This window comes from Triticum urartu, chromosome 6A (genome assembly GCF_056163025.1).
Source record: "Triticum urartu cultivar PI428250 chromosome 6A, HENAU_Tu73, whole genome shotgun sequence".
Taxonomy (NCBI): domain Eukaryota; kingdom Viridiplantae; phylum Streptophyta; class Magnoliopsida; order Poales; family Poaceae; genus Triticum; species Triticum urartu.
The window spans coordinates 298,323,097-298,348,546 of record NC_141878.1 but is presented as its reverse complement, the minus strand read 5'-3'; the positions used below and the strand labels follow the sequence as shown (position 1 = coordinate 298,348,546).

Genomic DNA, 25,450 nt, shown 5'->3' with positions numbered 1-25,450 from the left:
ATGGATGAACTGGCAGTGTCAAGTAATGAACGACATGGAGCACCTCGCGGCAACAACCCGGCGGTTGGTGCTGATAACGCTCAGGAAGTGGTGGACCGGGCCCGAGCACGCAGGGAGGCCGAGTTAGCCGCACAGTATCAGGCTCGGCAGCTTACACCGGTTCATCCAACTATCTCGGTCGAACCCGGTGTTACTTCTAGTTCTTTGGGGGTGCCTTGCCTTGTCCCCGCTTTACGCAATGTGAGCCTGCCCAAGGATTTCAAGGTCCCGCGCAAGGTACCAAATTACACGGCGGATCAACCCCCAGAGACGTGGGTGGAGAGCTATGAGATGGCCATGGAGATGCTTGATGTGGATGACGTGACATGTGCGAAGTACTTCACCAAGATGCTTGAAGGAACGGCCCGCACTTGGTTAAAAAGCTTACCGGCCAATTCTATTAGTTCATGGGCCCAATTACGAGCCCGGTTTATCAGTAACTTCAAGGATACATGTAAGCAGCCTATGTCGATAGTGGACTTAGCTGCCTATGTCCAGGGGGAAGGAGAATCGACGACTCATTGGGTGCGCCGGGTCTCGCAGGTCCTGCATTCATCAGACTGCATCAACGCCAACACCGCGGTTATAACCCTAGAATGCAATCGCCGGTTTGGGCCCCTAAAGCTGAAGTTAGGACGGATGAAGCGCCATTGCACTGACATGGGGCCCCTCATGGCTGCCTTGGTAAAGTATGCTGATTCTGATAGTACCAAGGACCCTGAGTCTGATGATGACAAGACATGGAAGGGAAAGAAGAACAACAACTCCAAAGGTCAGCAACATCACTCGGCAGGTAACGCTAGCGGAGGTAAGCGTAAAGCGGATGGCAACATGGACTTCGTGGCTAATACCAACGCGCAGGACAAGGGTCAGCGACGCAAGGGTAAACCGCCGAATCGCGGTGGAGCGCCTAACCCTAACCCGGACCGCTTAAATTATCTATTGAATCAGCCCTGTCCAAAGCATGGAACGAAGGAGGTGCCAGCAAACCACCTTTGGAAGGATTGTTTCATTATGCAGGAGTTCAAGAATTCTAATGCTTTCCTGTATGATCACGGCTCCGGCGGTGGCTCAGGATCCGGGCCGGGTTACGGTGGAGGATATTCCGGTTCAGGATTTAATGTTAATCCGGGCGGACAAAACAATCAAAATAATCAGAACAACCAGGGAGGTTACAACCAGCAGCAGCAACAGTCGGGTTACCAGAGCAACCCAAAGCAGTTGAATAGTGGGCAGTACCATGTCTTCACCACTAGCTTGGACAAGCGAGACCAGAAGGTTCAGAGGCGGGCAGTCAACTCTGTTGAACCAGCCATGCCCCGTTATCTACGATGGTCTGAACAGCCAATCATATGGAGCAGAGAGGATCACCCTACCCAGGTTGATAATCCAGGTTAGTTGGCTCTGGTGGTGGCGCCTCAGGTGGGAGGTTACAAGTTCGCCAAGGTGCTCATGGATGGAGGGAGCAGCATCAATATCTTGTACTATGAGACCTTCCATCATATGGAACTAACAGATAAAAATCTTAAACCGTCCAATACGGTGTTCCATGGTGTGGTACCTAGCAAGTCAGCATATCCTGTTGGTAAGATAGCTCTGGAGGTGGCTTTCGGAGATGATCATGATTCTAGGTCGGAGACATTGATGTTTCAAGTGGTAAAAATCCAAAGTCCATATCATGCCTTGTTTGGGCGACCGACCTACGCCAAGTTTATGGCACGGCCCTGTTATGTGTATTTACAGCTCAAGATGCCAGGTCACAAGGGGAGAATAACGGTTCACGGAAGCCGTAAAATCGCTTTGGAGTGCGAGGAAGGAGATGCGGCCTACCCAGAGTCGGTTTGTGCCACCGAGGAGCTGGAGTATTATAAGGACAATGCTGATCCGGCGGACATGACTCCATTAAAGAAGCCAACTACGGAGCATGATCCGGCCCTGAAGGTCAAATCGGTAGCTGAAACTAAGCTTGTTGACTTCGTGCCTGGCGATTCGTCCAAGCAATTCAGCATCAGTGCCAACTTGGATCCGAAATAGGAAAGCGTGCTCATCGAGTTCATCCGTGAGAATCGGGACATTTTTGCATGGAAGCCCTCTGACATGCCAGGTGTACCGAGGAAACTCGCTGAGCACACCCTTAATGTGGATCCTAAATACAAATCAGTGAAACACTTCCTTCGCCGGTTTAATGAAGAAAGGCGCAAGGCGATTGGAGAAGAGGTAGCCAGGCTCTTAGCAGCTGGCTTTATCATTGAAGTTTTCCACCCTGAGTGGCTTGCCAATCCGGTGCTGGTCCTTAAGAAAAATGGTACCTGGCGCATGTGTGTGGATTACACAGATCTTAATAAGGCTTGTCCAGTAGATCCTTTTGCCCTCCCCCGTATTAAGGAGATGAATCTAAGTCGAGTTAAGTGCTTTGGTGACTCGGACCTCGTGGCTCAACAAGTATCTGGCACTTGGGATTCCAAGGACCCACTCATGGCAGCATATCGTCGTGAGGTGGATATTGTTGCAGGTCACTTTAAAGGCTATCAGGTGGATCACGTGGACCGACGGAAGAATGAAGCGGCGGACGCTTTAAGCCGGCTGGGCTCTCAGCACAAACCGGTCCCGCCCAATGTTTTTCTGGATGTATTGCACATCCGTCGGTCAAGTTCCCTGGTGAAGCGGATTTGGCTATTCCTGATCCGGAGGCTCAATTGGTGGCAGCTCTTCATGTCATTCCGGATTGGACGCTTCCTTACCTGGCGTACATGTACCGGGGTGAGTTACCAGAGGATGAGACTCTGGCCCGACAGATAATCTGGCGGTCCAAGTCCATGACTATTGTCAATGGCGAGTTGCGTCATTGCAGTGTATCAGGAGCGTTTCAACACTGTGTGTCTCCGGAAGAAGGCTGTGAAATTTTGCGTGAGATCCACGAAGGAGATTGTGGTCATCACGCCGGTTCAAAATCTTTGGTGGCTAAAGCGTTCCGCCATGACTTCTATTGGTTAACTGCTCATGCTGATGTGAAGGATCTGGTCAGACGATGTGAAGGTTGCCAAAAGTTTTCAAGACGTGCTCATGTGCCGGCTCAAGAATTGAGAATGATTCCAATTACTTGGCCGTTTGCGACTTGGGGGTTGGATATGGTTGGGCCTTTCAAAAGGTCCAAAGATAAGAAGACCCACCTCCTGGTGGCGGTTGACAAGTTTACAAAGTGGGTGGAGGCAGAACCTGTTAGCAAGTGTGATGCGGCTACGGCGGTTCAGTTCATCAAAAAAGTGATTTTCTGGTTTGGCTTTCCACACAGTATCATCACAGATAATGGTACCAATTTGTCCAAGGGTGCCATGAAGGAGTTCTGCGAACAGGAGCACATCCGGCTTGACGTTTCATCAGTGGCACACCCACAGTCCAATGGTCAAGCAGAAAGGGCTAATCAAGAGATCTCGAGAGGCATCAAGCCCCGGCTTATGGTTCCTTTGTAGAGAACACCGGGTTGTTGGTAGAAGAGTTACCATCTGTGTTATGGAGCATCAATACTACACCCAACAGATCAATAGGATACATGACATTCTTCATGGTCTACGGAGCGGAGGCGGTTCTCCCAAGTGATATCCGTCATGAATCACCTCGTGTGGCGGCTTATGTTGAAGCGGACAACGATACAGCACGGCAAGACGCTTTGGACCTGTTCGATGAAGAGCGTGACATAGCAGCCGCCCGCTCGGCGATTTACCAACAGGATCTTCGTCGTTATCACAGTCGCCGAGTCAGAACCAGAACCTTTCAGGAAGGAGATTTGGTGCTTTGGCTCATCCAAGATCAGACTGATATGCATAAGCTATCCCCACCTTGGGAGGGACCTTTCGTGGTCAGCAAGAATCTGCACAACGGGTCATACTATCTGATCGATATTCGAGAGCATAAAGACTCACATACATCAGAGGAGGAGACCAACAGGCCGTGGAACATAGCTCATCTTCGGCCTTACTATACCTGAGCCATTGGCTCTACTTATGTACATATTACGATGATGTATATATTATGATTAAATATAATAAACCGGAACCTCAGCTAAAGCGGGGTATCTGTTCTTTTACATCATGTGTGGTTACACGGAGTTGTTCTAAAGCGGCCTCCGGTTTACCCCTTGAGTTAACTTTTCAAAGCATCATGTTATATCACTTGGGGGCTTGGTCGTGTGGGGACCAATGCAACACCTCTTGATAGGCGAGAGCCACCAGATCACTTGGGGACTTGGTCACGTCTGAACCAGTCACGCCTCTTGATCGACCTAAGGCCACAGAATCACTTGGGGGCTTGGTCGAACCCGAACCATTGCCACGCCTCTTGATTGGCACAAATGCCACGGTTTCATTTGGGGACCTGGCTGACTTGAACCATAGCTACACCTATCGGGAGCTTGGTCGTGTCCAACCATGGTAACACCATCTGATCGGCTCAAATAAAGCCTCTTTTTGCAAACGGTTTTATCATTGCCTTTGCTTCACATTTTTCTTTGAAAGATATTTCTTTCTTTTTGTTGCGTTTTTTAAACCGACAAAGTTTTAAGCCGGTTCAAACTATCAATTGACGAAACACGGTCCATTTTTAATCCGGAGACTATTTGCCCGGTTTGATTTTTTATAAACATCCTATTACGGAGTAACACGGTGTTTTATTATAACCCGGCACGGTTTACATGGTAAACCGGCATTACATATCTACAGGAGCTGCTATCTCCTCCAACAAGTGTGGGTTTATAAACCTTCGCTTCAAGATTGGCCAAGACAACTTCATGCCCAACGATGGCAGGTATTATGTATCCCAAAGATTTGATCATATGCTTACATTTCAGATATTTTGATTTCACATATGCAGACATCATACTCCGCCTGACAGTACAACCACGATGGCACTTTAAGATTTTTTATATTGTAGAAAATACTTTGGAAAGTTCATCACCCAAAGTAAGAACAAGTTGCAGTAATTATGCACGAAGGCATATCAAAATCAAGAGTATCGGCTAGCCTATTACAAGGCAACACGGTGCCCAAAATAAGACCATTGTTTTTCACAAAGGAGAAGCAGTCTAAACCGGCTTCCAGTTCAAGCTTGGTCACCAGCCTGGCCTGATGGTTGTGGGTCATCCCGTGCCGCTTCAACTTCAGCTTCTCTACCCAGCTGCTGGAAATCAATAGTTGTCCAGTCGATTCCCATTAATGCTCGAAAGACAGCTTCATCATGGATCAGCAACGACGGTTTAATATCGGGAGCATAAGTATGCTTACGGATTGGAGGGATAAGATTTTCCGCTTCAGGAATTGGTGCAGCTACTCGCTTGTTTTGGCTGTGATATTGGGCTTGATAATGAGACAAGTCTGCTTCTTGAACCAATTGGCAAGCTAGCGGACGCACCTCCCGGTTTATTGCTCGCAGATCCGCTTCACTCAACTCTGACCCATCTTCCTTGAAGCTGGGATAGCCCTGAGCCGCTTCAACAGGATCAAAATCCGGCACCCAAGCTTTTGCCCGGATTAAGGCATTGATCGCACCGGTTCGAGCAGCAGATTTCTTCAGCTCTTCAACCCGGGCAGGAAGCATCGACAGTCTCTTCAGAGTGTCCTGAATCAAAGTGGGCGCCGAATTGTTGTGGGATGCAGTAGAGATGATCCGCTGTGCACCAGTGTACAGTTGTTCAATCAATGTGTAGGTGGCTTTCAATTTCTTCCGCACATCTGACCCCAAGTGACCAATGCGTGTCCCTGAAATATTACAAAGGGTTAACAAACCGGCAGCTCTATAAGACGGCTGAATCAATCCGGAAATCAAACCAGCTTACCAAAGATAGCAGCGGTCATGGCATGCACGTGCCGTTTTATGCTGGTCAGTTCGTCCACCACCAGTTTCAGTGCAGCCTCGGCATCTTCTGCTCGTTTGGTTAAAGCGGATTTTTCAGTGGCCCAATCCACCCGCTCCTTCTTGAAATCCTTCTTAAGCTGTTCCATGACGCTTAAGGCGCTGGTCAACTCCTCTTTTGTTTTTGAGGCTTCAGTCTGTTGGGACTTCAGATTTTCTTGGAGATCGGCGACTTGTTTCTCTTTTGTCTTCAGCTCAGCCTGCATACAGACAGTCATACAATTCAGATAACGGTACAAGAATTGAAGTACCAACCACATAACAAGTTGTGCCCTTGGTACTTGGGGGCTAATGCATATTTGCTCTTCAATTATTCAGAAAAGTCCCAAGCTCAATACAAGTATTCAACTTGGCACTTGGGGGCTAATGGCTATTTGTTCAGTTAATACTGCTGCTACAATATTGATTACCTAAAGTCCTGGTTTAACTACACTAGGTTGAACCGGCCCTTGGGGGCTATATCAGCAAATTCAGAAAACATGGAAGTCTGCATTGACAAGTCCCAGTTTGAACGGAGATTCTAAACCGGCCCTTGGGGGCTAGGAGAGTTGACAGATTGAAGTACATACGTAGATAAGCATATGGAAGTTACCTCATATTTCTCTTTCATCATATTAACCAGACCAGCTTCATAGTCATGGCTGGTGTATAGCCGGTTCAGATAGCCGTAATGGAGATCTTGGGCGTTCAAAGCGGCATAAGTTGTGAGATCGGCATTCCATTTTCCCTTGCCAATGGCAGCAAATTCTTCCTTGGCGGTGTGTTTGGATAAAGCAACGGGATTGCCTGGCTCTGTGCGACCAATGCCAGTAATGACAACCTCATCATCCTTGGCATCGCCGGTTTGCACTGGGGCGGTCGGTTTGACAGCAGGCTGGGATGGACTGGTGGATCTCCCAAACCGGATGGGACTTGTGGGCTGGTTGACAGGGCTTGAGGTGTCAATAGGCCTTTCTTCAGCAATAAAATCGTCATCCTGCTGTGGTGGATCATTGGGTATATCTTCAGGAATAGCCGCTTCAAGATCTGGTGTTTTACCCGGTTCAGGGACGGCGTCTTCCTCGGCTGCTTTATCCAGGCGAGCCTTCTTGCTCGGCCTAGGCTTGGCCTTGAAAGGAATAACAAGTCAAATACAGCACATGTTCCAAGGTGATGTACCAGAAATATTATGATAAGTATAGCTTACCCAAGCACCGTTTTGAGCGGTGGCAGCTGAGTAGCCGATGACTCGCCAGAGGATGATTGGGAAGTAACCTGATAATCGGAGTCAGATGGATTAAGAGGTTGACGAAAACAGCCCGCTTTAGGACAAGCACTGACAAGCAAATTAGAGACCTCTGAACGGCGTTTTCAAACCGGACTGTTCGGTAAACCGGTGGAGGTAACTACCTGGCCGCTGTGCCGGGTTGTATGGCGAGCTTCGTGTTGTTGGGTCTTCATAAGAAATTTGGGATCCAAGTAAGCAAGAGGATGAGAAAATTTAACCTTCCGGTTTGCCTGACGGATTTTTAGTGAAGGCAAAGGGTCTGAATCGGAAGAGAGAGTAATTACCTCTGCAGCATCAGCATGGCTGGCTTCGGCGTCATCCTGACAAATATCATCATCAATAAGGCGCATGAAAAATAAGCCATGTGAGTCAAGCTCTACCTCAAGGTCCGGATTACCCACATCATCATCAGGGGCCGGATCAGAAGATGCAGTGGTTTTCTTCTTATGAGCAGACCGTTTCACGACTTTAGTCTTTGGCCGGGTTGGTCTTTCCGGTTTGTCTGGTTTTTCTGGCTTCTCCTGTGGAAGTTTCTTGCTCCAAAATGGATCATTGCCCTGTTTAAACAAGCATTGATATTAAACAATGACCAGATATATCAATAACAGGTTCAGAAAAAAGAAAAATCAAACTCTTACAGCTGGCGGTTTGTTGGTGGCACAGAAGGGATGCAGGCCGGTTCGAGCACAGATGTATTCCGGTTCATTCAACATTTTATTCACAGCCTCTGTGATTTCTTCGTCGGTGAGCTGGATGTTAGCATGTCGCAGTGGTCATCAACGCTGCCAGTATACTCGCACATCAAACCGGAGCGCTGACTAAGGGGCAGTATGCTCCACGATATCCAATAGTGAGCGAGATCAACCCCTGTTAAACCGTTGGCCATGAAGGCTCTGAGCTTGGACAGTTGAGGAGCATATTTGCTTCCCTCCTTGGTAGTCAACCTTTGCGGAAAGGGGTGTGTATTGCTACGCCGCTCCGGATGAAAGCCAGGCAAAGGATTTTCACCAGCAGGGGAGGTGTCTCTACAATAGAACCATGTTTGATTCCAGTCTTTGGGGTGGATGTGCAATTTGGCGTGAGGGTATGTGACCTCTTTCCTTTTCTGAATCGCCACGCCACCCAATTCCGTATTGGAACCGTCAGTAAACTCAGTATGGCGGTTTAGATGGAAGCAGTCTCTGAACAACTCAACTATGGGCTCCTCTTGAAAGAACACCTCACAGAGCACTTGGAAGTGACACATGTTTGTAACAGAGTTGGGGCCAGTGTCTTGTGTGCGGAGTTGAAAATTGGCCAAAACATCCCGGTAAAATTTAGAACTGGGCGGCTTAAAGCCCCGGGCTAAGTGATCTACGAAAACGACGACCTCTCCTTCTTGAGGTGTGGGAGGGCATTCTTTGGCAGGGACCCTCCAATGGATGGAGTTTTTGCTGCCTAAAGCGCCGATCAAGACTAAATTGTTCAGTTCAGTCTCTGTGATGCGAGAAGGAACCCAGTTGCACTCATATACTTGCTTGGCCATGATGAAATCTACAAGATAGGTGATTCCGGTTCAAGAATGCATTGATTAAAGGACACTGGTATGTACAATGTTAAACCGGAGACATCTCTATCTAAACCGGAGTTTTATGAAGCAACAACATCTGGCAATTCAACAAGGGGACTAATGGTATATACCGGTTTGGCAATTTTTCTACAAAGTTAAACCGCCGGATCTAAGCATTGAAACAGTTGAGATTGCGGATGGGTGAGTGTACAGAAACAGATTTCACAAGATTTCTCTACGGCGACGGATCTGAAGCAAGTTCAGAAAAGAAGGAAAATATTCAAGGTTCAAAAAAGAACAGTACCGAATAAATGGGCAGAGATACAGGTAGATCTATGGTCTTGAGGCATGTAAGTGAAGGCGGATGCTAAAAACTACCGCTACATAGAGCAAAGGTTCGCAGGTTCATCTAAGATCTATCATATGAGTACGAAGCAGACGATGAACACTGAAGAACTTGGAAACCCTAGAACGGATCTACGGAGGAAAAGGTGAAGAACTCACCGGAGCCGAGGAAGAAACAGAAGGTCGCCGTGATGCTCTGGTAGAATCAGGGTGATGCAGCGGCCAAGGTTAGAGCAGAGGTCGTCGACAGCGGCGGAGCTCCGAAGCTGGACGACGCGGGGAAGACGAAGCAGAAGGGCACGAAGGGGAAAAAGAAATGACCCTTCAGTCCTATTTATAAGGCAAGGGGCATGTGTCAGGCGCGAAAATCAAGGGACCGTGGGTTTGGAAACGAAGCTGTCGCCTCAATTGTCGCAGACCAATTAAATGAAAAAAAAGAAGGTATCATGAATAAGGTTCTTTATAACAGGTGACGTCACGCCGGTTTACAATGACCAGAGAAGATGACATCACGGCGGTTCAACAAACTACAAGAAGATGTTGAAGATAAAGATTTTTGCTAAGGATTGACATGAACCTGTTCAAATCAATCTGGGGCCTAATGTTAGGGATATCACTATTGGGCGTAAACCAGCCTATCTGGGCTGGGTTAACTTCGTTAGTAGTTAACTATGTTAAAGCCCAAGAAGGCAGATGAGGGCTCAAGGCCCATAGTCGGTTCAAGGCCTGTAGTCGTAAACCGACGTTGGTATGTAACTTGTGTTGTAAGTTAGGAATAAGTAGAGACCAAACTGGACACATCTATGAGCCGGTATTGGGACTCTGTAAACCGACGGGCGTCACCCATGTATATAAGGGGACGACCCGGCGGCGGTTCAAGGACAACAGACAACAACTCGAGACTTAGGCGAAGCTTGTTTGCTCCCTACTCATCGAAACCCCATGAATTCCTTCACAACTAGATGTAGGCTTTTACCTTCATCGAAGGGGCCGAACTAGTATAAACTCGCTTACGTCCCTGTGTCCGCTTTAACCCCTTCAAGCCAACCCGTCGCGATGGCTCCACGACTAAGTCCTTTCATGATGACATCTGCCGTGACAAAACCACGACAGATGTGCTGCGACAGGAAGATGAAGGACTGAGGAAGTCCCTGCAGAATCCATATGCGTACTTTCTGGTGCAACAGCAAGCGCTGGAGGATTTAAGCGCCAAACAAGAGAAAGATAATAAGCTTGCTAAGCATCTTGCTAGCATTGTGGGTACCAAAGTTATTGTTTCTTGAGCTATTCTGAAGTGGTTTTAGTTCTAGACTTCTTTTGCTGCGGCGTTTACTTGCACTGGTCGCTAACTTTGACAACCAGTGTATATGATATGCGGCTTTGTTCCCTATATTTGCACTGGTGGAGAACTTTGATGCCCATTGGATGTAATATGTGCAATAGCCGTGATAGCCTAGCGTAAGTTGCTTGCTTATTTGTTTCCTTGTTGTCTTGTTTATTTGTTTGCTTGTAGATAGTGCAGTTCTTTTTCCGCGGTTTCCAACTGGCTGCAATAACCTATTTCTTAAATAGGCCACAATAACCATGGGCTACATATTTACTGTACTTACCATGGTCCTCCTACGGGTCGTAGAAACAATGGGCCTTCTAAGGTCCGTATAAACAATGGGCCTTCTACGGGACGTAGCATCAATGGGCCTTCTACGGGCCGTATGATCGATCGGCCAAACATGGGCCAATAATATACCGCATTATGGGCCGTAAACGGGCTAGATTTGGAATCTTCTGTTCATGGGCCGACCATAACGGGCTGTCGTTACTCGGCTCTATTTGATGATGCTATGAAAACGTCCCAATAGATTGACGGGCCGCAAACGGGCCGATTGTAACCACGGGCTAAGATTGGTCCACAAGCATAAAAGGCTAGTAATGGGCCATAAGTAACCAAATGCTGGAAATAAGCCCAAGATTAAATGGGCCGTGAGAAGGTCGAAAGATAACACGGGTTGAAACGGTCCAATGGAATAATGGACCGTTAATGGGTATAAAGTTGTACAATGTTCATTGCGGGACAGATTCACCACGGGCCGTTAATGGGCCAAGAATTACAAATGGCCTCATATGGGCCGAAAGACATCATGGGCCATACATGGGCCAGAAGTTACAACTTGATAGAATCATATTGGACGGCCCAGATGAAGCTACTGGGCTTAATTCCGATAGGTCGTAACGGGTCGTGAGTTAGCGGGCCATAAATGGGCTATATACGAACATGCTGTTAACATGCTTTCCATGGGTCGGCCCATTACCTTTTGACCAAGTTAAACGGGACGGCCTTTTCACCGAAATGGGCCTCTGTTCGGCTGTGCCACGTGTCGATGTATCATAGGCGCCTCCTGTCCAATGAATGGATGACATCTGTCCCAACGGTGAGCCAACACGTGTTTCCTCCGGCCAATGACAATTTTACACGTGGAAAATCCTCATTGGTCCGGGCTGTTAATGGGTTATCAGATCCAAACCCAGACCCGATAGCTTAACAGCGACCCGCTATGGTGGATGCCACGTGTCGGTCACCCTTTGACGAAAGCACTTCTATGACACGCGATTTATCGTCCTGGAAGTGGACACTTCCGTGATGTTAATTTTGGTAATGTAATGGAACACTTCTACGACAACACATGTATGACTATCTTGATTCTGTCATAAAATCATCATGGAATTACATCCATGATAGAAAATGTGACCAACTGTGACAAACACGTATCATCACGGAAGTGTATTTTTTTGTAGTGCTCCTCCGGAAGCGCGGCCGACGCTGGGTCGCCCGTTAGAAGCTCCAGCACCATGTGCAACATCTTGGAAGGAAGCGCGGGCACCTGGAGACTCATTGGGGCCTCGCTGCCGGTGAAGGCCCACATTTGGCGAGAATGGCGTTGAAGCGGAGCGATGCGCCACGTAATGAACTCCTTCACCACCATTGGCGCCGTCACCCTGAGCTTCTTCAACCTGGTCATTCGGGACCAGACATGGGCAAGCCTATGGTCGGCGAGCTTCACGTGCCCCCAGCCGGAGCTGGGTACGGCTGGCACCCGTGGAAATAGAAGCAAGGGGTTGCGCATGCCAGCATCGACATACACCCACCGCTTCCCGAACTCCCTCACATCTGGCGAGAGCTCGAAGTTGATGCCCAAGCCAGCAGTCGTTGCTATGGCCAGGAAGGCCACACACCCCGAGCGCTGGCGGCTCGACCAGATGAAGCGAGAAGAAATGGCGAAACAGGGCTACGGAAGGGGTGATGCCCACCATGGTCTCACAATGGAAAGCAAAGACGGCGAGGAGGATGATGGACTAGGTATCCAGATGCAGCGCCTGGACTTGGTAATGAGAGAGTATGGCGTTGTAGAATTCGGTGAAAGGGGAATCAGGCTAGCCAAGATGGCGTGAAGATGGATGGGGATCTCGGTGGCTTCCATGTCGATCCTGGCCCGGGAATTGGGCCAAGCCACCGTTGGGGGTGTCCTGGATTAGGGGGTCCTCGGACAGCCAGACTATATATTTTGGCCGGACTGTTGGACTATGAAGATACAAGATTGAAGACTTCGTCCCGTGTCTGGGTGGGACTCTCCTTTGCGTGGAAGGCAAGCTTGGCAATTCGTATATGTAGATCTCCTCCCTTGTAACCGAATTTGTGTAACCCTAGCCCCCTCCGGTGTCTATATAAACCGGAGGGTTTAGTTCGTAGGACAGAACAACAATCATAATCATGGGCAAGCTTCTAGGGTTTAGCCTCTACGATCTCGTGGTAGATCAACTCTTGTAATACTCATATCATCAACATCAATCAAGGAGGAAGTAGGGTATTACCTCCATCAAGAGGGCCCGAACCTGGGTAAATATTGTGTCCCCAGCTTCCTGTTACCATCAGCCTTAGACGCATAGTTCGGGACCCCCTACCTGAGATCCACCGGTTTTGACACCGACATTGGTGCTTTCATTGAGAGTTCCACTCTGCCATCACGTAAAGGCTTGATGGATCCTTCGATCATCGACAACGATGCGATCCAGGGTGAGGTTTTTCTCCCTGGACAGATCTTTGTATTCGGTGGCCTCGTACTGCGGGCCAACTCGCTTGGCCATCTAGAGAAGATCGATAGCTACGCCCCTGGCCATCAGGTTAGATTTGGAAGCTTGAACTACACTAACGATATCCGCGGAGACTTCATCTTTGACAGATTCGAGCTCGTGTCAGGCACGCTGCACAGTCACGACGAGCATGACTTAGCTCTGCCGTCGGACGGTGTTCGGGAGATCACACCTGTGGCTACTCCGGCCCTCAATCCGGAACAGATCGTGCCGTCCGAGGACGGGTGGATGGACCCCGCCATGGAGGCCGCACACTCAGTGGTGATAGAGCTGAATACTAACTTCACCTCCTATGAGACCTGTGTTACCGGACCCTTGGATTCGTCCCCGGCCACTGGCACTGAATCACTTGCGTCCATGCCTATCGAATCTGATTGGGCACCTATCATGGAGTTTACCTCCATGGATATCTTTCAGCATTCGCCCTTGGGCGGCATGCTAAATTCATTGAGGTCTCTCTCCTTGTCAGGAGACCCTTGGCCAAACTGTGTCCGGCTTGAGTGGGAAGCGGACGACAAAGAAATTCATTCCCCACCCACCAGCCACTTAATAGCCACTGTCAATGACTTAACCGACATGCTTGGTTTCGGCTCCAAAGACATCGACGGTATGGACGACGATGCAGGAGAAGAATAGGAACCACCGCCCACAGGGCGCTTGATAGCCACCTCATCATATGATATATACATGGTGGACACCCCCAAAGAAAGCAATGGCAATAAGGCAACGGAGGATAATCCCCTCATGAAGCAATCTAAGCACCAACATCATCGACGCCGCTCTAAGCCCCGCCATAGTAAAAGTAGCGATACCGGCACAAGAGACAATAACGCTGCGGACAGTGCCGAAGACGAAGACAATCCCCTCCAGACAGGCTTCGAGCGGGAGGATGGGCAAGCTAGCCCTAAGGAACAGGCGAAAGATGGAGAATCAGAGGATGATAATTACATGCCCCTCTCCGAAGACAAGGTGAGCCTCGACGACGAAGAATTTATCGTGCCTGAGGATCCCATCGAGCAGGAGCGCTTCAAGCACCGGCTTATAGACACAGCAAAAAGCCTGAAGAAAAAGCAGCAGCAGCTTCAAGCTGATTAAGATCTACCAGCGGATATAAGGACAGACGTCCTGGCAGCCGAGGAATATGAACTCGAGCGCCCAACCAAAAGTTACCCAAAGCGCAGGTTGCTACCCCTACTCGAGGAGGAAGCATTAAAGCCTACACTACCAGTGTATGATGCGGCTGACCGGCCACCTCATGGCTGAGACAAAACGGCGTATCAGCTCAAAGTGCGGCCCACACCCCGTCGCCAGTCAAACAAAAACACCAAGGCCTGGGGATACACGCAGGACCTGCAAGACGTATTGGAAAACAAAGCAGGACATACAAGATCGATCTACGGATCACGGGGGCGTGCCCCAATGCGTGACGACGACCATCACGCCGGATATACTAAAAGCAAATCCGTCTGGGAAGAATACAGCAGACAAGACTCGTATGAACTGCGTCGTGATATAGCCATGCACAGAGGCTCCGCACACCCCCTATGCTTCACTGATGAAGTAATGGATCATGAATTCCCAGAAGGTCTTAAACCCGTGAACATTGAATCATATGATCGTACTATGGACCCCGCGGTATGGATAGAGGAGTTCTTCCTCCACATTCACATGGCCCGCGGGGATGATCTACACACCATCAAGTATCTCCCACTAAAACTCAAAGGGCCGGCTTGGTATTGGCTCAATAGCTTGCCGACAAACTCCATCGGAAGTTGGGAGAACCTGGTAGATGCATTCCTGGACAACTTCCAGGGCACTTATGTGCGACCACCGGATGCTGATGATTTAAGTCACATAACACAACATCCTGGAGAGTCAGCGAAGAAATTCTGGACTCGGTTCCTAACTAAAATTGTCGACTGTCGGGATGCCGAAGCCCTAGCGGGCTTTAAACATAACATCCGTGATGAGTGGCTCGCCCGACATCTTGGCCAAGAGAAGCCAAAATCCATGGCAACCCTCACGACACTCATGACCCGCTTTTGCGCGGGAGAGGATAGCTGGTTGCCCCGTAGCAACAACACACCAAGCAATCCTGGCACATCAAAGGCCATAGATAGCAACGGCAAACCCCAAAGCAACAAACACAAGCGTCGCAAAAATGGTGGAAACGCCGAAGATACGGCAGTCAATGCCAGATTTAGTGGCTCTAAATCTGGTCAGCGGAAAAGGATATTCAAAACTGACAATTCGGGCCCGTCCAGTCTGGACTACATACTCGACCTTCCATGCCAAATTCATGGCACCCCAGGAACACCAGCCAATCATACCAACAGAGAATGCTGGGTCTTCAAACAAGCCGTCAGGTCAGGTGCCAAAAACAAAGAGAAGGGGTCTCAAAGCGATGATGGTGACGAGGAGCCCAAATCACCGAATACAGGAGGGCAAAAGAAATTTCCCCCACAAATCCAAACGGTGAACGTGGTAAACGCCACCCACACTCCCAACTAGGACCGGATGCGCACCCTTAGGGATGTCAACTTAACGGAACCAGTCGTCCCACAATATAAACTAGGGCTGATCACCTTCAACCGCACGGATCGTCCGGTTAACACCAATCAGGGCAATTCAGCCGCACTAGTCCTCGACCCAATAATTGACGGGTTCCACCTCACACGAGTCCTTACGGACGGAGGCAGCAGTCTAAACCTGCTTTACCAGGACACAGTGCGCAAGATGGGCATCGATCATTCGGTGATCAAGCCCACTAAAGCCACCTTTAGAGGTATTATACTAGGTGTGGAGGCCAGCTGTACAGGCTCCATCACCCTTGAGGTAGTCTTCGGATCACCGGACAATTACTGTGCCGAAGAGTTAATCTTCGACATCGTCCCCTTTCGCAGTGATTATCAGGCACTCCTCGGACGAACCGCATTCGCTCGATTCAACGTGGTGCCACATTATGCCTACCGTAAGCTCAAGATGCCCGGTCCGCGTGGCGTCATCACGGTTAACGGCAAGTCCGAACTCCCCCTCGGTACCAAAGAGTATACCGCTGCTTTAACAACAAAAGAAACGAGTGGCACCTTTCAATCGAACCTCGAGTAGACGGCCAAGCTCCCGGACACCGCCAAAGGACTCTGAACTACTCCGCGACAGGATAGCCCAGATCGTCCAGAGCTCAATTAAACACTCCGACGAAAGACAGGACAGGCCACATACTGCGGCTCAACTGCTCTATGGCAGACAAACACATCTTGCATTTTTTGTATAGGTTCGTTTTTGCCCAGGCAAGGACCGACGATATGTAAACAGCTCGAACACGCAAGGGAACCCTTAGATATTCCCCTCGATGACCATCCGACTGGACTCCGGATCCGCACACAGCTTCTTCCCGCCTAGTCTCAGTACATTCCGCTATCACTTCCTCTTTTTATTACTTTACATGTAGTCATACGCATCGACGTATTATTCAAATACAGCATATGGATTTATATGACGCTTATCTGTCGTTATCTCTTATTAAAATTCTTTTGTCAAATGGCATCCGTACACCGTGATATGCCTTAAATATGCCAGGGGGCTTCGTTTTACCCATAATACAGCAATAATGTCCGAACACCTTCATGGTAGTTCGGCACCCCGAACTTATAGCATTATATGCATCAGCTCCGATTCTTGTCTTGGGTCAAATGTTGGGTTTGCCCGTCTCCCATGTTTTGCTGCCTTACGTTCCTCTATATCGGCTAAGGTGGCACAGGGAGAACTACTGCGATTGTGTCCCAGTTCTTCCGGACTAGCACCTCAGTAGAGAAAGCCAAAAACTTACTGTCATGATACGGCGAGAGCTGGTCAGCTGTTCGAGAGGTTGTAAAATCATTAAGGATTTATCCCGCATAATGCCATAACCAATGCAGCATGCGATGGATCGGCTTTTCGTCTGATATGGTGCTTATAGACCCCTCATGCGTTCTTCCGAACACTAGGGGCTGCGCCTACCTTCCTTTTCTAAAGCTCCTATGGCTAAGTGAGAGTGATAAAGCCCTATAGTCCGATTGCCTGGTTCGTGCTGAACACATCCTTCGAAGGACCCAAAACAGGGATAAACAATGATTAAATTTATCCCGAACACCCCCATACTTCCTACATGGGGGCAGAAGCCGACGACTGGCCAACTCTCAGCATTAATATATAAAACGGCCATGCAGGAGGATAAACTTTAATATAACAGGCAATAGATAATAGAAATGACCTTGTTCAACATTACAAAGGACAACATGATTGTATTCATGGAAATATAATGTCCTTGGTGCATTGCTCCGCCGCAAGGCAGGATCCTTTCAGGACACTTTCATAATATAACTCAGGCTTGCGGTGCAACTTTCCCTCCGGCGGTCCCTTGGTCACCAGCTTTTCAGCATCCAGATTCCCCCAGTGCAACTTTATGCGGGCGAAGGCCATTCACGCACCCTCTATACAGATCAACCGCTTGATGACATCTAGTCGAGGGCAGGCACTCGCAAGCCGCTTCACGAGCCCGAAGTAGCTACCTGGAATCGGCTTAGCGGGCCATAGCCGGATAACAAAATCCTTCATGGCTAGCTCGGCCGCCTTCTGCAATTCGATCAACTATTTTAGTTGATCGGCAAAAGGCACCTGATAATTCGGTGCCAGATACTATGACTAGAAGAGCTTATCCACAGTGTTCCTTTCTTCGGCTCGGTAGAATTGTGCGGCATCAGATATGCTGCGTGGCAGATCCGAAAATACCCCTGGAGAAATCCAAACTCAAGATTAGAAACATGATTCTCTCCCCAAATACTTGCCTTACATGGAACAAGCCTTACCTGTCGTGATCTTCCTTGCCTCTTGGATCTCCTGCAGGGCACCTTGGGTTTCCCCCTGGGCATCGCATGCCGCCTGATGAGCCTTGGCAAGTTCGGATTCTTTCTCCGTTAGACTCTGCTCCAAGATCTCGCATCTTTTCACGACCTCTTGAAGCTCCTGCTCAGCTTCAATAACCCTGGCCTCGTGCTTCTCACGAAGTGCCCACTCTGTGGCTGCCTTTCTCTCGGCCTCGGCAATAGCCTTCTTAAGAGCCTCGACTTCGGTCATCGCCCCTGGCGCAAATCATAAATCATATTTTAAATTTAATTGCACTGAACATGAGCAAGGTTTGTGCATACCTTGTTTATCCTCCAACTGCCTTTTCAACCGGCCCAATTCTTCTGCGGTCTGCTCCAGACTTTGATTTAGTCCGGAGACCTCTGCAGTATGAGTGGCGGCGGTCGCTACAGGCACCTGTTTATAATAGAAGAGAGGTAAATGTCATCAAGTGAGTCTCCTGCGAGCATAGATTCAATCGTCTATCCGGTTCTTTCTCTCACCAAACAGTGTATCAGGGGATACCATCTATACAGTGACACTCTTAGAAACCTCATAAAACATACCTCAAAGCCTCTTATAAGGCTAATATAGGCTTCATTCAGTCCACTCTCCGCAGACTGAATCTTCTAAATCACCGCACCCATAAGGGCACGATGTTCATCGACCATGGAGGCGCTTTTCAGTGCTGCTAACAAAGTATCTAGCACCTCTGGTTGGACAGAGGTTGCCGGTGGAACAGGTACACCCCCTCTTGCCGAGGGAGGCCGCTTGCCTGATTCTGGAACCATATTGGTCTCCGGAATTGCGTCCGGCTAGGGCCCTAATTCAAGATGGCTCCCGGCGACGACGCCCATGGGAGCCTTCTCTTCCATGTGTCTGGCCCCTGAAGTTTGACCTCCTGGCGCCACCTTGGCAATCTTTGCCCCCCCTCCTTGGCATGGGTCCTCCTGAGACAAAGCCTCAGTGTCATTCACATGTTTGGGGGAAGGGGCCTTCGGGGGTATCCCACTCTCCATAGCATCCGAGCCTAGCAAATCCTCCGACGAGGATTGCTCCGCGCGGGACCTCGCTGGACTGCAAAAAGTATGGCCCAGATTAAAATGTTGTGCCATGATAAGTCTGGACGCATAAACGTGTTCGGATTTTATATACTCACAAGTTCACCACGGGCTGAACCCTGGGATCCCACTCTGGGCTGTTATCAGCGGCGATGGACTCCTCTGGAAGAGGAGTTTTTCCCTTCTTAGGCGACTCGGCCTCCAACGATGTGGAGGCTGTCCTTTTCTTTCTTCCCCCCACTGGGGATTTTTCTTCCTCCTCCTCCTCATCCTCTTCGAAGGAAGAACGGGCATTGGAGTCTTCGGACATCGTATCCAAGGTGCCACGACGATGGAGGCCGCCCCTGGTCTTCTTGGCCCTCTCTCGTCCTTCTTCTTCGGTGCCTTGTAGGGCGCCCGGACCAGCATGCTCGTAAGAAGCGGGCCGGCCGGTTCTTCAGGTAGCGGGGCCGGACAGTAGATCTGCCCCGCCTTCTTCGTCCAGCCCTAGGACAGTTGTGGAAAACCCATTAAGTGTTTCCTTTGGGTTATGCGTATAGATCTTATCATGGCTTACCGAACTTGCGGGGCGGGACATGTGGTACCCGCGGTCCTCGGCTGAGTCCGGCCATGATTTGCCAGACTTAAAAAGCACCTTCCAGATATCTTTGTGTGTGGAGCCAAAGAGCTCTCACAGGGTCTGGTGCTTGGCCGGGTCGAATTCCCATAAATTGCAAGCCCGGTGTTAACAAGGAAGGATCCGGCGAGCTAACATCACCTGGACTACATTGACAGGATTGATATCCTTGTCTTCCATATTCTTGTCACGCGTCTGAAGCGCTGACAGCTTGTTGGATGAAGACCAATATAGGCCCTTCTTGGGCCAGGACGTAAGCCGCAGGGGGGCTCCGGATCGGAATTCAGGAGCAGCGGCCCATTTCTTGTCGCGCGGCTCAGTGATGTAAAACCACTGCTGCTGCCACTCTTTGACGGAATCATTGAAAGTACCTATTGTCCATGTGACGTTGGGCATCTTGCTCACCATGGAGCCTCCGCACTCGGCGTGCTCAACACCCACTACCTTGGGCTTCACATTAAAGATCTTCAGCCATAGGGCAAAGTGTGGCGAGATGCGGAGAAAGGCCTCACACACAACGGCGAACGTCGAGATGTTGAGGAAGGAATTGGGGGATAGATCCTGAAAATCGACCCCATAGTAATACATGATGCCGCGAATAAATGAGTGGAGGGGAAAGCCCAGCCCGTGGACAAAATGAGGGAGGAAAACAGCCCTCTCGTGGGGTTCCGGAGTAGGGACGATCTGTCCTGCCGTCGGGAGATGGTGGCTGATTTTCTAGGCTAGGTAACTGGCCTCCCGAAGCTTTTTGATATCCTTCTCCCGGACGGTGGGGGCCATCCATTTGCCTCCTATTCCAGATCCAGACATGTTCAGAAGGCCTTTGTGGCCGGAGAGGACGAACGCTTGGGCGCTGGGGCTCGATCAGAGGGGAATGGATAAGCAGAAGGAGAAGGCGTGTGTGAAAAAGGGGAGTCCTTATCTCCTTATAAAGGCGACAGGGATCCAGCGCCTCCCCACTTGCCTGGTAAACTCGCTAATTCCCCAAGCGTCGTGCTAAAGACGCGGTTGGGTTACCCATACCCGTATTGATGAGAATCCTAAGATAGGGGGGCACGATATTTGCTTCGATAAGACATGCTTATAAAACCACCTCATGGCTAGTTAGGGAGAACGGTTTGAATAAAGACCAGATCGTGGCGTGGTGTCACGTTAGGAAAAGTTGTTAGTGGATTAGATTTGTGGAATATTGTACTCTCTATGGTGGTATGTGGAATTTGTTTTGCAGAGCCGGACAAGATCCTTGTGTTCAAAATCTTCTATGGAGTATTCAAAGAAGGAACCCGCCTTGCAATGCCGAAGACAATTTGTGCGCCGGACTCATCGTCGTTGAAGCCTGGTTCAGGGGCTACTAAGGGAGTCCTGGATTAGGGGGTCCTCGGACAGCCGGACTATATACTATGGCCGGACTGTTGGACTATGAAGATACAAGATTGAAGACTTCGTCCCGTGTCCTGGTGGGACTCTCCTTTGCATGGAAGGCAAGCTTGGCAATTCGGATATGTAGATCGCCTCCCTTTTAACCGACTCTGTGTAACCCTAGCCCCCTCCGGTGTCTATATAAACCGGAGGGTTTAGTCCGTAGGACAGAACAACAATCATAATCATAGGCCAGCTTCTAGGGTTTAGCCTCTACGATCTCGTGGTAAACTCTTGTAATACTCATATCATCAAGATCAATCAAGCAGGAAGTAGGGTATTACCTCCATCGAGAGGGCCCGGACCTGGGTAAACATTGTGTCCCCCGCCTGCTGTTACCATCAGCCTTAGACGCACAATTCAGGGCCCCCTACCCGAGATCTGCCGGTTTTGACACCAACAACCATCGCCTTCCACTCATTGGAATCAGCGGCGAGGGCCGGACGGACCTTGGCCAACCCTTCTTGATTGAACACCAACGACCGCTCAAGAGCAGGCTCCAAGACCAGCTGGGATTCGGCCGGAGCGCAGGATTTCCCCTTCTTCTTCGACCACGGGGCCATGGCGGTAAGAGAGGGCGGTGCCGGCGTCGAATCTGGGAGAAGAGACGCGTCTTCTTAGGAAGGTGGAAGAGTCAAGGGCGAGCACGACAAGCAATGAAGGCAGAGCTGCGGAAGCAACGGGCAACGCCGGGCCTAGCGGATATGAACGCTGCATGGAGAAGTGGGGGCGCCCACGTTCCGTCAAGCGCCACGCGTCAACCAAGGCCGGAGGTGGTTGGGGCCCGCGGCGCTTTGCACTCGCCTCGAAGCCAAGTTTGAGCACGCCTTGGGCCCGTGGGGTACTGTCGGTGTTCTGGGAACGGGGGTACGCCGACGTGCCTATCTGCGGCCCACGGCATGGCTCACCGATGGCTTGGTACGGCCCAGCTTCGTCATCAACAACTCAAGGCCCTCGCGAGGGGCCAAGCCTCGCAAGGCGGACGACACCAAGACCTCCACGAGGAGCAGCCACCTCAGGCTGGCTCCCGAGGAGTGGAGATTTCTATGCAAGCCTCACCTCGCGAGGTTCGGATGATGTGAGCTATGACAACCAAGGCCAGGCGGGCGCCGGCAGGAGCAGTGTACCAGTTTCCTCTTTGGTGCTAAGGAGGCAAGCGCAGATGTGGAGTCCCGAGGAATGAACCAAAGGTTTCCATTCTCGTGCAACAAGACCAAGATCGCCAGGACGGCAGGACGGAGGTCATCGTCGAGCCCACCACAGTGTCATGACCAGAGGCTTTTGCAGGCAAAGACTACTTTTGTCAGGATAGCATGTACTAGTTGTCCCCCTTCGAATTTGGCCGTTATGGGATCCCTTCCCGCCTTCATTTCATAAGAGGACCAAGGCCACTATCAATAGGACCTAGCAATCACCATATTGGGAGGGGAGCCATTCCACCCTGACCAGCTCACTAGCTCACTTGACCTCAAGAACACTCCTCCTCCTGAGGTTGTTCCCCCAGTGTAGTAGTTCATCCTCAGCCCCTCGAGGCTAATCCACCACAAAGCAGGAGTAGGTTTTACACCGCAAGGTGGCCCGAAACTGGGTAAACTATTGTGCCCCTTTTTCCTTTGAGTTCGTCGAGCTAGGTTGTGAGATTGGCGAGCAGGCAGGCTGCGAAGGTTGAGTTATTCGCACACACCCCAAAGTTCGAACCTCTCAAGGCTCTTCGGAACCCGAGATCCGACAGACATGTCTGCAACCAACCGACGAAAGTCCCCGTTGGTTCACATGTAATCTAGTCGTCAGACTGCTCTGGGTGTTTGGAGCATAGAATATTCTCGTGTTCCTCGATATATGGAGCCACCAAGGCAGAATTTTTTAGAGTTGTCTAGTGTGCTTGAGTGAGAGAATGCCCGTCCATACATATTATTGCTTTCGGTCCTAGCGTGCCTTTTCCACCCAGTACGCCCTCGTGCCGCGATTTAGGAACACCAATCGGCTTAAGGTCAGGAATGAAGTCAACACAAAACACAATGCCCTCGTCATTTTCATGGCCCTTGGAGATGCTTCCTTCTGGCCTAGCACGGTTATGAACATATTTCTTTAAGACTCCCATGAACCTCTCAAAGGGGAACATATTGTGTAGAAATACAGGACCCAGAATGGCAATCTCTTCGACTAGGTGAACTAGGACGTGTGTCATCATATTGAAGAAGGATTGTGGGAACACCAACTCAAAACTGAGAAGACATTGCACCAAATCTTTCTCTAACCTTGGTATGATTTCTGGATCGATTACCTTCTGAGAGATTACATTGCGGAATGCACATAGCTTCACAATGTCTAATTGAACATTTTACGGTAGAAGTCCCCTCAATGCAACCAGAAGTAGTTGCGTCATAATCACGTGGCAGTCATGAGACTTTAGGTTCTGGAACTTTTTCTCTGCCATATTTATTACTCCCTTTATATTCGATGAGAAGCCAGACGGGGCCTTCATACTGAGAAGGCATTCAAAGAAGATTTTCTTCTCTTCTTTGGTAAGAGCGTAGCTGGCATGGACCTGGTGTATGTCGTCTTTTCTGTGCATATGTTGCTAGTCCCCCCGTGCCTCCGGTGTATCTTTTGTCTTCCCATACACCCCCAAGAAGCCTAGCAGGTTCACGCAGAGATTCTTCATCACATGCATCACTTCGATTGCAGAGCGGACCTCTAGGTCTTTCCAATAGGGTAGGTCCCAAAATACAGATTTCTTCTTCCACATGGGTGCGCGTCCGTTAGCGCCATTCAGAACATATTATCCGCTAGGACCCTTTCCCAAGATTATTTAAATCCTTGACTATATCAAGTATATCATGACTAGTACGGTGGCGAGGCTTCTTCCGGTGATCTCGCCTTTGAAATGCTTGCCTTTCTTTCTTACGAGATGCTTGATCGGAAGAAATCGATGATGTCCCAAGTACACATTCTTCTTACAATTATCCAAATATATACTGTCAGTATCATCTAAATAGTGCATGCATCCGCGGTGTCCCTTGTTTGACTGTCCTGAAAGGTTACTGAGAGCAGGACAATCATTGATGGTCATAAATGGCAACGCATGTAGGTCAATTTCCTCCTGATTGTGCTCATCCCACGCACATACACCTTTTTCATTCCACAGCTGTAAGAGTTCTTCAACTAATGGCCTTAGGTACACATCAATGTTGTTGCCGGGTTGCTTCAGGCCTTGGATGAGCATTGGCATCATAATGAACTTCCACTTCATGCACAACCAAGGACGATGGTTATACATACATAGAGTCACATGCCAGGTTCTATGATTGCTGCTCAGCTCCCCAAAAGGATTAATGCCATCTGCGCCTAGACCAAACCATACGTTCCTTGCATCATCTGCAAAGTCATCCCACTTCCTCTCGATTTTTCTCCACTGTGACCTGTCACCGGGTACTCTCAACTTCCCGTCTTTCTTACGGTCTTCTTTGTGCCATCGCATCAACATGGCATACTCTTTGTTTTGGAACAAACATTTCAACCGTGGTATTATAGGAGCATATCACATCACCTTGGCAGGAATCTTCTTCCTAGGGTGCTCGCCCTCAACATCACTAGGGTCATCGCGGGTAATCTTATACCGCATTGCACCGCATATCGGGAATGCATTCAAATCCTCGTACTCACCATGGTAGAGGATGCAGTCATTAGGGCATGCATGTATCTTCTGCACCTCTAATCCTAGAGGGTAGACAACCTTCTTTGCTTCGTATGTACTGTCAGGCAATTCGTTGTCCTTTGGAAGCATCTTCTTTAACATCATCAACAACTTTTAAAATCCCTTGTCAGATACACCATTCTCCGCCTTCCATTGCAGCAATTCCAGTGTGGTGCCCAGCTTTTTCTTGTTAGCTTCATAATTTGGGTACAAAAATTTCTTGTGATCCTCTAATATGCGCTGCAATTTCATCCTCTCCTTTTCACTTGTGCAGTTTCTCTTTGCATCGGCAATGGCCGACCAAGATCATCAGCGGGCTCATCTGGTGCCTCTTATTCAGCTTCCTCATGGATTGCCGGCTCAGCTTCTTCCCCCATTGTTATACCATCATATTCAGGGAACCCATGGCAGGATAGCTGTCGTCATCCTCTTCTCCCTCATTCTCCGTGCTTGGTCCAACAGTTATAGGAGGACATGAAACCGGACTCAAATATGTGGACGTGAATGGTTCTTGAGTTAGAGT

At 49.4% G+C, this 25,450-nt stretch overlaps 1 pseudogene; it reads right to left on the bottom strand.

Annotated features, from left to right (window-relative positions):
- The window catches only part of LOC147965066 (uncharacterized), a 116,401-nt pseudogene extending 91,174 nt beyond the window's left edge, over positions 1 to 25,227 (bottom strand).
- Between the last annotated feature and the right edge of the window lie 223 nt (positions 25,228 to 25,450).